Source organism: Schistocerca cancellata, chromosome 2 (genome assembly GCF_023864275.1).
Source record: "Schistocerca cancellata isolate TAMUIC-IGC-003103 chromosome 2, iqSchCanc2.1, whole genome shotgun sequence".
NCBI lineage: Eukaryota > Metazoa > Arthropoda > Insecta > Orthoptera > Acrididae > Schistocerca > Schistocerca cancellata.
The window spans coordinates 544,778,879-544,791,202 of NC_064627.1; positions in this window are offsets into that span (position 1 = coordinate 544,778,879).

The following is a 12,324-nucleotide window of genomic DNA, read 5'->3' on the forward strand; positions in this document are numbered from 1 at the left end:
TAATTAATGACGTTACAGTGGAACTGTATAGGAAACCGTCTCAAACAGAAATACAGGGTGTTTCAAAAAGAATATACGTATTTGGAATGCATATATTTATTAAACTTTAAGACATATGAATATGAAACTTAATACACATACTTACGAACCTCTCAAGTTAAGATTGCAGATATTCAATACGTCCTCCATCAGCGACACGAACAATCACACATCGATACTCAAATTCCTCCTATACTCGGGCAAGCAAGTCTTTCGTCACTGATGGCAGTGCGGATCTGGTTCTTCAACTCTTCCAGGTTCTGTGGGAGAGGTGATACATAAACGTTGTCTTTAACGAAACCCCCAGGAAGAAGTCACAGGATGTCAAATCCGGTGACCATGTAGCCCTGCTAAGACATGCAAAGTCGTCAGCTCCTTGTCGACCCATCCAACGGGTCGGTAGGGTTTCATTCAGATATTCACGCACTTGGTGACTCCAGTGAGGGAGTGCCCCGTCTTGTTGAAAAATGAAGTTGTCTTCGTGCAGCCTCGGAAACAACCTGTTTTGTAACATAGCGAGATACTGCTGACCGTTAACCGCGTTTCCATCAAAGAAGAATGGGCCGTAAACAGATGATCGGGATATCGCACGAAACACATTGACTGTGGGCGAGTCTCGCACATGTTCAGTGGCTGCTTCTGGTTCTGTAGGCCCCAAATTCGATCACTGTGTTTGTCTAGCTGACCACTAACATGGAAAGTCGCTTCATCACTGAACACGATGCGTTGTCCGAAAGAGTTGTCATTGTCAATAGCATCAAGAATCTCGTTACAAAATACCATACGTTTGCGTTTGTCTTCAGGACGTAGAGCTTGTAACAGTTGGAACTTGTACGGCGTCATATCCAAACGACGTCTCAAAACACGCCAAATTGTTGCTGTAGGCAGTTGTAACTCCCGACTGACACGACGAGTTGATTTTGAAGGACTACGTTGGAAAGCAGTTTCAATTCGTGTAACATTTTCTTCAGGAACACGAGGGCGGCAAGGACTCTTTCCTTTATATACACATCCTGTATATAGAAACTGTCGATACCTTCTGTGTATGTTCCACCCACTCGGAGGATCAGTTTGGTACCTCAACCTGAAACGTCTTTGCACTATAATCACGGAATTGCACTTCGCAAACTCGAGAACACAAAATGATTTCTGTTGCAGAGTGGCCATTTGAAACATATGACGGTTACCAAGCAAAATATAAGACAACTGACATCTAGTGGCTATTAATATAAACTAGACTATGTATTCGTTTCTCCAACGACCGAGCAGAGGCGCAGCGATCGATAGTTTGGACAAATAATACAGGGCTATTACAAATGATTGAAGCGATTTCATAAATTCACTGTAGCCCCATTTATTGACATATGGTCACGACACACGACAGATACGTAGAAAAACTCATGAAGTTTTGTTCGGCTGAAGCCGCACTTCTGGTTTCTGCCGCCAGAGCGCTCGAGAGCGCAGTGAGACAAAATGGCGACAGGAGCCGAGAAAGCGTAATGTCGTGCTTGAAATGCACTCACATCAGTCAGTCATAACAGTGCAACGACACTTCAGGACGAAGTTCAACAAAGATCCACCAACTGCTGACTCCATTCGGCGATGGTATGCGCAGTTTAAAGCTTCTGGATGCGTCTGTAAGGGGAAATCAACGGGTCGGCCTGCAGTGAGCGAAGAAACGGTTGAACGCGGAAGTCCACGAATAAAGCAGGCAGGGAGCTAAACGTACCACAGCCGACGGTTTGGAAAATCTTACGGAAAAGGCTAAAGCAGAATGCCAGTTCGGCATTTCTTAAACAGGAGATTGGAAAACCGATGGATCGGTCGTGGTGGAGATCATGATCAGCATTTCATGTCATGGCCTCCACGCTCTCCCGACTTAACCCCATGCGATTTCTTTCTGTGGGGTTATGTGAAAGATTCAGTGTTCAAACCTCCTCTACCAAGACACGTGCCAGAACTGTGAGCTCGCATCAACGATGCTTTCGAACTCATTGATGGAGACATGCTGCGCCGAGAGTGGGAGGAACTTGATTATAGGCTTGATGTCTGCCGAATCACTAAAGGGGCACATATCGAACATTTGTGAATACCTAAAAAAACTTTTTGAGTTTTTGTATGTGTGTGCAAAGCATTGTGAAAATATCTCAAATAATAAAGTTATTGTAGAGCTGTGAAATCGCTTCAATCATTTGTAATAACCCTGTACATTGTAATACGTATATCTTTTTGAAACACCCTGTACTTAGAAACACACAAGGGTTTGAGAACCCGCATAAACTGGAGTAGATAATCAGACTGTCACGTACAAATTTTATCTCCATATGGACATAGCACCAGAATGTATCATTGACTGGCAGTTTAGTCAAACACACTTACAAATTTATCTAACACTTGTCTCGTAAACAGACGGCCAAAAAATGACAGAAATTGGTATCTCTACAATAAGTATTTATAATATCGTGTCTCGATATTTTTCAACATATGAAGTGCCTCATCTCAATATGGCATTTACAATTATACATTTGTTGTGCGTACCTATAAAAAGTTAAGTGGTCATCCGTTCACATACTTCTCTTTACATCCGTAGCGATGACAATACTGCACCATAGCAGTTACTAAAACTCAAACGTACAGAAACATGTACGAGGGTTGGAGTCTAAATAGTGGCAACTATTTATTCACAACCAATACAAAACTGTTACATGTTTGCACCTGTTGCTGTCCTTTAAAGTGGTCACCAGCGTTGTGTAGAACCCGTTGCCAGCGATGTCGAAGGCGTAGTATACCGTTAGCAGAGTCTGTTCTGTTGATGGTTGGAATGGAGCGGTCTACTGCCTGTCGAATCTCTGGAACAGTACTGAAGCGAATGCCTCGAATTGGTTCCTTCATCTTCGGAATCAAATCAAAGTCATAAGGACTTAAGTCCGGGAAGTATGGTGGATGGTGGATGGTACAGTACTTCCCAATCCCATCGACCGAAGAGAGCAGCACTGTCGTGCAAAATGATGGGTAGGTTGCGCAGAAAGTGTCGCCGCTTCTTTCGCAAAGCTGGTGGCAGGTGATGTTCCAAAAAAGAAAAATAATACTGTGCATTGACGGTCTGCCGTGGAGGAACGTAATGCGTTAGGATAACACCATCACAGTCGTACACGAAAATCACCATAACTTTCACTATATTGGGGGCTCCGACACACTTTCGCGGCGACCCATAATGACGCCATTTGTTAGATTGGCGTTTCAATTTTGGCTCGTACGATGTGGCCCACGTCTGGTCCAGTGTTACGATACGGCGTAAGAAAGCCTCTCCTTCGTGCTCATAGCCTAAGCAACGTCGTAACGCATCCATTTCTGCATTTCCGTCAATTCATGCGGAACCCATCGTGATGCAATTTTTCTCATGCTCAGGCATTCCTTCAGGATGCGAAGCACAGTCGTATGCGCTAATCTGGTTTCGTGGGCGAGCTCACGACTCGTATGCCGTCTATCACTGTCCACTAACGCGGCAACAGCATACCCTTCTTCTTCGGGGACGCTAGGTCGAACTGCCCGATGTATGTCTGCCACAGTTTGCCGACCTTCGTTGAAGGCTTTTACCCAACGTGCCACAGTTGTGTGCGGCAATGCCAATTCCCCGCACGCCTCTTGAAGACGTTGGTGACACTGTCGTGCTCTACGACCTCTGGCACATTCAATCTTAATCCAACTCCGTTGTTCCTATTCCGAAAACATAGTGACACCGTTACGTTAGACCGCTCGCTCACGAGTGACTGTGTTTCCCTCGATTGTGCACACGCCGGTGACGTGGGACGGGCAAGTCCATTTGCTCGGAGGTAAGGTAGGTATGTCAACAACGTGTGCTATCAGCGACAATAGAAGATTCCATTGCATAGTGACTCCACAGCAGTGTTGCCTCTATTTAAGTTCCAACCTACGTATAAAGCAAGGCGATTAAGTGTAATATTTATGTTTCGCTGTTGCCGCAAGTTCTAGGCGCTCAGTCCGGAACCGCGCGACTGCTACGGTCGCAGGTTCGAATCCTGCCTCGGGCATGGATGTGTGTGATGTCCTTAGGTTAGTTAGGTTTAAGTAGTTCTAAGTTCTAGGGGACTAATGACCACAGATGTTAAGTCCCATAGTGCTCAGAGCCATTTGAATTTTGTTGCCGCAAATTCTAGACAAACACCATCGTCCCAAAATCACGTGACTAGCCAGGTTTGATGTTAAGAATGCAGTAGGCTACGCTCACTCCATACATACACACACTCTATGGGCTGAGCGTCCGCAGAAGGCCTGCGTCGTCACAGCCAGTCGGCTCCGGGCCTGTCTCTGATGTACGCGCTGTCTACGAGAGTGACTACTTTCCATGGGAAAGAGTCCCTTTGCTGTCACGCTTATACTTTTTACGCGTACTTCAGTTGACAGCCACTGACCGAAGCAGGGCAGTGGCTGGCCCATTCTGAAGGAGCGTTCCACCAGGTTTACTACAGTTTCTCTAGCTCGATTAACTCTATTGTGGAGATCGTTGAATGGGCATGCCCGATTACCTTCCGCAACCTCCTTGTTCTATGCGAGTTCGCAGCCCCTCTCTAAAAGAACTCATCGTCCAAGGCACACCTCCCCTCCCTTACTCCCTCTCTTACACCAACTCCCGCCACTCTTTTCACTTTTTTCCTGATGAATAGAGACTTATACATCCATCAATATACATATATTTCACCAAATATACTAGGACCTGATGGAATATAATACCTTGGAATTTTTATTTAGCTCTCAATAGCGGTTGAGGTATTACATGCCATACATATTACTCCGTCGGCTTCCCGCTTCGCTGACGAAAGTTGCAACCCACTGCCACTACAATGTGTAACATAGCTATTTGCAAAGTAACTGTGTTGGTGCGTGAGAAACAACGTGCTGTAATCGAGTTTATAGCCGCAAAAAATCTGCCTTCGATTGAAATCTGTACAACAGTGAAAGCTTCTAAAGTGAGAGTGATGGGTTCCTTAACAAAATTGTGAAGGTGATCGAAGCATGGTTGTCATTTTGGCCTCGAAAACAAGAGAGCATCAATGGTATTCCGTCACAAAGGGGCACGGATGCCAAAAAAGTGCAAGACAGTGCCATTAACAGGCAAAGTCATACTCGCATTGTTCTGCGATGTTCAAGGTGTGATGCATCTAGAATTCATGCCTAAAGGCGCCACTAAACTCTGCAAGATACTGCGAGACCTTCAAAAAACTGAAAGCACGAACTCGAAGAGTTTGTCTACACTTGTACCCTCTCCTTGAGTATCATACTGCCAGAACACACACGAGCTCTGCGACGCCTACAACAATCCATTTCCTTAGGTTCTGTACCATCGAATATCCTCCATACAGTCCCGACTTGATTCCATCCGATTTTCATCTCTTCCCAAAACTTAAAGATGACCTTCGAGGATTTCACTTTGATAGTGATGAAGCCGTGCAAGCACAGGTGAGGCTGTAGCTCCGTCACCAAGTCAAACATTTTACAGAGACGGTATTAACAAAATGGTGTCTCCTTAGGAGAAATATATTCGTCACCAGGGTGTCTGTGTTGAGAAATAAATATGTAGTCATGAAGACCGAAGATATAGATTGTTAATAAAACTTGTTTTACTTAAAAATCTGTAAGGGTCTTCATATAAAAATTTGGAGGCATTACCTTTCAGCACGCCGTCGTGCTCCAATGAGCCGAAACATTATGACCATTTGCTTAATAGCTTGTTTCTCCATCTTTGGGACGAAACAAATCACTGATTCTACGTATCAGGGATCCGACAGCTTATGGTAGGTTTGTGGAGGTATGTGGCATTATACGTCTAAGTACAGGTCATGGAATTCTCTGATTTGCTTACGCGGTGATGGTGCCCGATGGCGACCCAGATGGGTTGCACAGAATTTACATCGGGCGAATTTGGTCGCCGAGACATCAACGTGAGTACGCTATAATGCTCCATTGTAGCACGCTCCTGGTTCCGAGACACGGAAATTATACTGTTGAAAGATGACATCACGCATGAGGTGATGCAGGTGGTGTAAGCTGTAAGCGTGTCTTCGATTACTACCATAGCTTCAGTGCAAGCGGAGGATGATTTCTCCCATAGCATAATACTGCTCCAATCAATCTGCGTCCGTGGCGCGCTGCACGTTTCGAGCCGGCGTTCACATCGATGTTGGCGTTTGTGAGGACGACCATCGACCTAGTGCAGCGGCCGACACGTTTCCATTGATCGACCCGATGGTCCCGTGCTCACTGTACTCGTAATTGACGACGTCGTTGCGTCAACACGTGAACACGTAGGGATGGTCTGCTGCGGAGCTCCATGTTCAACAATGTATGAAGAACGTTTGCTCCAAAACACCTGTGTGTGCACCAGCAGTGTGCTCTTTCGGCAGATATTCCACAGATCACCATCTATCCCACTTTACAGAGGAGACAAGCCTGCGAACTCCACGTTCTGTGAAGTGTCGTGAACGTCCAATTATTTAGCGCCTAGTGGTTGTTTCACTGTCCTTCTACCTCTTTCCGTAGATGCTCACGACAGTAGCGCGTGAATGTTCGAACTACTTCACCGTTTTCGAGATACTCGTTCACAGGCCCTGCTTGATAATAATCTGCCCTTTGTCAAAGTCGGTTATCACAATGGATTTCCCCATTTCCAGCCCACATCTTCGCTACGGTGATCCCCCGTCCTCGTGTGTTCCGCTTACAGACTTTTGTTACGCGTCACGTGCACGCAGCGCCACCAGCCGACATCCAACGTCGCGGTGGGCAGTGTTCATAACATTTTGGCTTATCAGTGAATATAATGTAAACATAGAAATTTACAGGTACCGATTTTCTGTGTTACATCAAAAGGCAAACTGTATTTTAGTTAAAATGAATGTAATAGGTGATGCATATCAAAATACACTAAACCGAGGCACTATAACATAGTAACCAAACCAGGACGAGTTTTGGTACCGAAGCACTCATTTTAAACAGGAGGAGAGACACTCACGAAATCCACAAGAGAAGCATGGCTGGGCCAGAAATGAAAGAGACAGAAGGGGTATGGTTCAAATGGCTCTGAGCACTATGGGACTCAACTGCTGTGGTCATCAGTCCCCTAGAACTTAGAACTACTTAAACCTAACTAACCTAAAGACATCACACACATCCATGCCCGAGGCAGGATTCGAACCTGCGACCGTAGCGGTCGCGCTGTTCCGGACTGTAGCGCCTAGAACCGCTCGGCCACTCCGGCCGGCACAGAAGGGGTATCCAAGAGTTTGTAACGTATAGCATTTTCCGCGTGCGTCGGACGAGGATAGGCACAGAGGAAAGAATACAGAACGATAATCCGACGGTCGTGGGGTCGAGTCCTTGTGCGGAGACCTCTTTTTTATTTCGATTTTTACGTTTCATACGCTGCAAGCAAACCGAAATAATGCTCAATATATTGTGTTTATTAAGGTTTTTATAAAAGGCATGAAAAGGAAAGGTAGAGGAAAGTTATGGGACTGCAAATTTGCAATGAAAGATTGTACTTACAGCAACGACGGGGACTCTTCAAATGAATTTCCAGGAAGGAATTGTCAAGTATACACGAGAATTTCGCACATAGAACTTCGCACATAAAATTACATTCATTTATTATTTGGCACTTGATGATTTACACGTTCTGGGGTTATATCTATCGTAAAAACAAGAAAAGCAGTAATTTTCTCAGCATCTTGCGCACTTAATAAATTTTTACAATTACGTGCTTGTTTAAGTTTCTGAACAAAAATAAACTTGGTTTACATTCGTAGGAGGTTCATTGTCGTTGCATAATTTGGCAGCAATCCGGGCTTAACACTGCTCGAAGGGCAGAATGAAGCTGATGGCATGCGACTTCCCGTACGCTTTCATTACAATCCCTTCTTGTAAAGTTGTTTGCAGAGCCCTAGTGAACACTGCACTTACAAACTTTCCTTGAAATTTTATTTCTAGCCCAAATTTTCCTTTGGATTTCCTTTTCATGGCTTCTGTGAAAACATTAATAAACACAATACATTGAGCAGTGTTTCGGTTTATTTCAAGTGTACGTTACGTATAAATGGAAAATTAAAAAGTGGTTTCCTCATAGGAACTCGATCCCACGGCCACTTTCTGTAGGAAATCCTCTTACACTAAAATACTGAATGAATATAGTCTGGGTAATTTGTGCGCTGTTACGCTGCCTCAAGACACATACACAGTGTCTGATACTTGCCTAGTTGTTAAATCTAAGATTACACCTCTCAACGAGTAGCTGATGACAACATTTTAATTTTTTTAAATTTGGTAAATACTTATATGAAATAACGAAAATTAATTTTTGTGTTGGCCCTAGGATGCCGTTAGACAGACAACCTACAATAGGAACCGGGGCACGGAGTGACGATTTTAGTCGTTTAGTAATACAGATTATGGCTTTAGTACCAAATGGTAACTTGCTTGATTCTGTTTTGTGGATAGAAACGTGATGATGAAAGCTAGCGCTCTGAAACATGTAGTATGCTGAATAAATTAATTCAAAGTGGCAGACGTTGAATTCCCTAGTCACACTTAATTTTCTTACTGAGTCGTGGTCGGACAAGATTTTCAGATACTGACGTTCATTCGTTGCGGTTTAAACGGTAAAAAGTGCTACCGTCAGTGCCAGTTGTTACCAAACTACCGGTAATGACCCTCTGAGGGGCGATATGAAATTTTATGAGGAGTAAAAGCAAAATTATTCGATTATGCTTCGGTCACGAAACGAAACTATTTTTAAAAGATTAACAGTATTTCATAACACTGTAATATCCTTTACATACAATGAGGTGGCAAACGTCATGGGATAGCGATATGCACATACACAGATGGCAGTGGTATCGCGTACGCAAGGTACAAAAGGGCACTGCATTGGTGGAGCTATCACTCGTACTCAGGTGATTAATGGGCTGTGGCAGCAGACGACCGACGCGAGTGCATTTCCTAATGCCGAGCAGAAGGAGGTCCGACATGATATTAAGAAGATCCCATGACTTGTCACCTTAATGTATGTCACTAATAATGACATTAAATAAATCTGGTGTTAACTCCCGAAATTATGTGGTGCAGGATGCAGCTTGTGAACTGAATGTATGAACAATATCTTCCTCACATAGCCCATTCACTATACGTATGCATTCTCCCTTGTACCATGCATCTATGACAATAAAATAGAGACATATGCATTACATATGGTTATACAGGGTGGTCCATTGATCGTGACCGGGCCAAATATCTCACGAAATAAGCGTCAAACGTAAAAACTACAAAGAACGAAACTTGTGTAGCTTGAAGGGGGAAACCAGATGGCGCTATGGTTGGTCCGCTAAATGGCGCTGCCATAGGTCAAACGGATATCAACTTCATTAAAGAAATATGAATGTTTTAGTTGGAACACTTTATTCGCTTTGTAGTAGATAACGCTGTAATAGTCACAAACGTGTAAGTACGTAGTATCACGTAACATTCCGCCAGTGCGGACGGTATTTGCTTCGTAATACATTGCGGAAAAAGTCGATATCGTGTTGATGTATGGCTACTGTGATCAAAATGTCCAATGGGCGTGTGCCATGTATGCTGCTCGGAATCCTGGACGACATCATTCAAGTGCCCGGACCGTTCGCCGGATAGTTACGTCGTTTAAGAAAACAGGAAGTGTTGAGCCACATGTGAAACGTCAACCACGACCTGCAACAAATGTTGATGCCCAAGTAGTTGTTTTAGCTGCTGTCGCGGCTAATCCGCACATCGGTGGCAGAAAAATTGTGCGAGAATCGGGAATCTCAAAAACGTCGGTGTTGAGAATGCTACATCAACATCGATTGCACCCGTACCATATTTCTATGCACCAGGAATTTCATGGCGACGACTTTGAACGTCGTGTACAGTTCTGCCACTGGGCACAAGAGAAATTACGGGACGATGACAGATTTTTTGCACGCGTTCTATTTAGCGACAAAGCGTCATTCATCAACAGCGGTAACCTAAACCGGCATAATATGCACTATTAGGCAACGGGAAATCCATGATGGCTGCGACAAGTGGAACATCAGCGACCTTGGCGGGTTAATGTATGGTGCAGCATTATGGGAGGAAGGATAATTGGCCCCCATTTTATCGATGGCAATCTAAATGGTGCGATGTATGCTGATTTCCTACATAATGTTCTACCGATGTTACTAGAAGATGTTTCACTGCATGACAGAATGGCGATGTACTTCCAACATGATGGATGTCCGGCAAATAGCTCTCGTGCGGTTGAAGCGGTATTGAATAGCATATTTCATGAAAGGTGGATTGGTCGTCGAAACGCCGTACCATGGCCCGCACGTTCACCGGATCTGACGTTCCCGGATTTCTTTCTGTGGGGAAAGTCGAAGGATATTTGCTATCGTGATCCACCGACAACGCCTGACAACATGCGTCGGCGCATTGGCAATACATGTGCGAACATTACGGAAGGCGAACTACTCGCTGTTGAGAGGAATGTCATTACAGGTATTGCCAAATGCATTGAGGTTGACGGACATCATTTTGAGCATATATTGCATTAGTGTGGTATTTACAGGTAATCACGCTGTAACACCATGCGTTCTCAGAAATGATAAGTTCACAAAGGTACATGTATCACATTGGAACAACCGAAATAAAATGTTCAAACATACCTACGTTGTGTATTTTAATTTAAAAAACCTACCTGTTACCAACTGTTCGTCTAAAATTGTGAGCCATATGTTTGTGACTATTACAGCGCCATCTATCACAAAGCGAAAAAGTGGCGCAACTAAAACATTCATATTTCTTTACGCACTACACGAATATGTAATAAAACATGGGGGTTCCTATTTTTAAAAACGCAGTTGATATCCGTTTGACCTATGGCAGCGCCATCTAGCTGGCCAACCATAGCGCCATCTGGTTTCCCTCTTCAAGCTAGAAAAGTTTCGTTCTTTGTAGTTTTTTCGTCTGACGCTTATTTCGTGAGATATTTGGCCCGGTCACGATCAATGAACCACTCTGTATATCTCATAAAAACGTCTTCTGATAGTTATAGGTCGTTCGGACCAAAAATTGCTTTATTAGTCATTTCACAATAGATAAATGAAACTAATTGGCAGCACAACACAACAGTAACTATGCAATGGCCATTACATGGTTGATGGTCTGCTCTGTATTATTATTATTATTATTATTATTATTATTACCTATTATTAGTGGCAGTGGTCTGTCACAAAGCGTTGGCAGCCTGAAGTCTTCCAATTTCTGTCGGTGGAGAAGCAAAGATTCTAGTAATTAAGTGATACATAAGTAATAAGTTTAGTGCACACTTTTTAACTCGGTTTCTTGTAAATGGGGCTGAGAGGTGTGGGTAACGCAGGTGTTCTTAGGGAGAGGAGTGGTGCAGAAGGAGCATGTTTTGTCTAGCCACAACGCAGATACTCATCTGTAGGCAAAACTGCCGATGCACTGAGAATTGTTTCATTATTTTATAAGACAAATAGTCATTTATCTTTCATCATTTTAAAAACAAAAGTGTTCAAAGAATTTTTTTTCATTCTAAAGTTTATTACGGCGCAATTGTTACTGATGGCTGCGGGGGAGAGTGGGCTACCAGGCAGTACCGGATTACGCTTAGGGATGTGGAAACCAATGGCCTCCGCCTCGAGCAGCTGCCTGACCTCGGACACTCGCGCTCCCTGAACTCACCGAACGCTCCGCGTGTCCGCGGAATACTGGGTGGTGGCAGATTTGCACAGGCGGCGCCGGAGAAAGTGTGGGCGGGTTGAGTCACGGGCGCTCAGGCCGCCCCGGTCCTAATGGCGCAGCTTTCGCTCCGGAGCCCGGCAGGCGCCGTTTCCGCTACAACTGTCACTCGCCGCCTGCCCTGCCTTATCTCCCATCGACAGCGCGCAGCGTCGGCGCCCAAAGACCGAGTTCTTGCTCTCTCTCTCTCTCTCTCTCTCTCTCTCTCTCTCTCTCTCTATGTGTGTGTGTGTGTGTGCGCGTGAGGAAGAAAGAGAGAGAGAGAGAGAGAGAGAGAGAGAATGTTAGTCCACAACAGCCATCTCATGACGATGGTCCTCCGGTGTTGTAATCAATCATTTTGATTAATGAGTCACAACTGGACTCACTCGTAATATATAAACCAGCGGAAAAATGCTCCTATCGGAACACAGTAAGGGAGAATATGCTCCCGTTTAAAAGACTGACTGAGAAATG